Source organism: Furipterus horrens, unplaced genomic scaffold (assembly GCF_987537825.1).
Source record: "Furipterus horrens unplaced genomic scaffold, mFurHor1.1.pri manual_scaffold_3, whole genome shotgun sequence".
Taxonomy (NCBI): Eukaryota; Metazoa; Chordata; class Mammalia; order Chiroptera; family Furipteridae; genus Furipterus; species Furipterus horrens.
The window spans coordinates 112,866,615-112,869,296 of NW_028327173.1; the positions used below are offsets into that span (position 1 = coordinate 112,866,615).

The following is a 2,682-nucleotide window of genomic DNA, read 5'->3' on the forward strand; positions in this document are numbered from 1 at the left end:
GTCAGCCACCACCTGTGTTCTGTCTGGGGCTACTTGGAAAAAGCTATAAAGTGATCTGCAGATGGCTGCTATTTATGCTGGGCTTGGAGGCACCCAAGCAAGGCCAGATAGTGAACTGAGGCTAGTGCTGGGCCAAGGGCTACTTAGCAAGAACCATTTACAGGAAATCAACAGTGGAGTGGATAAAGCTGGGAATCAATTCAATTATCTGGAACATAAAGAAGCAAAAAACAACCTAATCAGAACAACAAGAAGGAAAAAGAATAAAAAGAATGATGATAGTGTAAGGAGCCTCTGAGGCAAGTTCAAGCATACCAACATTTGCATCATAGGAGTGCCAGAAAGGCAGGGGGGGGAGCAATTAATTGGAAATATATTTGAAAAAATAATGAAAGAAAATTTCCCAAACTTGGTGAAGGAAATGGACATGCAAATCCAGGAAGCACAGAGTCCCAAACAAGATGGATGCAAAGAGGCCCATACCAAGACATAATTAAAATTAAGGTTAAAGGTAAAAAGAGAATCTTAAAAGCAGCAAGAGAAAAACAGTTAGTTGCATACAAGGGAGTTCCCATAAGACTGTCAGATGATTTCTAAAAAGAAACTTCAGGATAGAAGAGACTGATAAGAAGTATTCAAAGTGATGAAAATTGGAGGCTTCAGAATTCATAGTAGATCGACTTCTTATTAAGGACACCTATCTTATATTTTAAGTGACTTGAAGTTGGAATGTACCACTTGTATAAACAAAACAAAACAAAACAAAAATAGAACAAGCTACCACCTTGGGGATAGCACAGTGGTTTTGAAAATAGCAATACAGCCATCAGCTCTGAGGGTAGAGAAGGCTGTCATCTTGACTTACTTTCCTGTGGTTCATCCGGTCATGATTGCTGTTTGCTGTTTTCTTATCATTGTGGGGATGTTAGGATACTGTGGAACAGTGAAGAGAAATATGTTGCTTCTTACATGGTACTTTGGAAGTTTATTTGTCATTATCTGTGTATAATTGGCTTGTGGTGTTTGGACATATGAGCAGGAAATTATGGTTCCAGTACAGAGATCAGACATGGTCACTTTGAAAGCCAGAATGTCAAATTATGGCTTACCAAGGTACTGGTGCTTCACTCATGCTTGGGATTTTTTTCAGAGAGAGTTTAAGTGCTGTGGAGTGGTATATTTCACCGACTGGTTGGAAATGACAGAGATGGAGTGGCCCCCAGATTCCCGTTATGTTAGGGAATTCATGGGATGTTCCAAACAGGCCCACCAGGAAGATCTCAGTGACCTTTATCAAGGGGGTTGTGGGAAGAAAATGTATTCTTTTTTGATAACAACCAAACAACTGCAGGTGCTAAGCTTTCTGGGAATCTCCATTGGAGTGACACAAATCTTGGCCATGATTCTCACCATTACTCTGCTCTGGGCTCTCTATTATGATAGAAGGGAGCCTGGGATAGACCAAATGATATCCCTGAAGAATGACACAACTCAGCACCTGTCATGTCACACAGTAGAACTGTTGAAACCAAGCCTGATGAGGATCTTTGAACACACATCCATGGCAAAGAGCTTTATTACATGCTTTGAGATGGAGGAATTATAAAGGATGTCAAATAAGAAAACCACAAATTTATTTTATTGAACTTACAAATTTTTGATCACACACTTGTTTTATAAATGTGTAGAAATAAAAGTGTTCCCATAAAACAATGCCCAAGCATTTAATTTTGTGTCATTTAAAATGAAGAGGGAAAATTTTTATATAATATAAGTCACCACCTGGACAATAGTTGCTGATGCCCTTCATTACTGAGCACAGATCTATTACCCACTTTATAGCTTGTGTAATAAGATTTTTACTAAATACAGTTATGCTTTGAGGTTTATGCTTTGATATAGATTGACCAACATTTCTTCATCCATGTAAATGAGCCTTGCTATGGTGGGCTTGGAGCTACACTTAAGTTTGATTTACTTCTGTAAACTAGCGAATATATAAAGTATTAATGAATTGCTAATATAGGAAGTTAGACAGTACTAATGATAATTACTTGGTGTTATAGTCTTTTGAGGGTAAAATAGATTAAACATAAGAAAGGTCTGATGATTGATGATTACCTAAATGTGATTTTTGCTAGTTACTAAAATATTCTTAGCTACTTACAAGAACAAACTAGTACATTGTCTGAAACTGATCAGGGATCTATGTGTATATGAGATCCTGTATTAAGTATGTATAATTTAGTAGGTTTCAGTTCTTATAATGTTAATAACAATTGTGAAAAGGAAAAATTTGTCCTGTATAACACTGTTATTTTTAACCTTTTCTGTTAATTCTGTCTTGGTTTTATATTACAATAGTAACTATTAATTTAAATAATTAACCACTAATTTCTAAAAATTGCTAGTTTTATACAGAGGAGTCATTAAATTCAGAATTTAATGTCTCTAGGGAGTATTAATAAGAAAGTTTACACATAATTTTGTTCATTCAATAAAGATGTGGATGCTATCTTTCTCCCAAACTGAGACTCTTTTTGACACTAAACACTTGTTAAAGAAACTTATCTTTGCCTTCTCCAAACAAGAAGTGACTGTACCCAAGTATGAATATAATTATATGGGGAAAAGTGTTTCCTTTCTGCAGCAAAATGCTGTGAGAATTATAAACATATGTGA

At 35.9% G+C, this 2,682-nt stretch overlaps 1 pseudogene; it reads left to right on the forward strand.

The window, feature by feature from the left end:
• The first annotated feature begins 1,018 nt into the window (after positions 1-1,018).
• Positions 1,019-1,606, forward strand: LOC150015766 (tetraspanin-12 pseudogene; annotated as a pseudogene).
• The last annotated feature ends 1,076 nt before the right edge of the window (positions 1,607-2,682 follow it).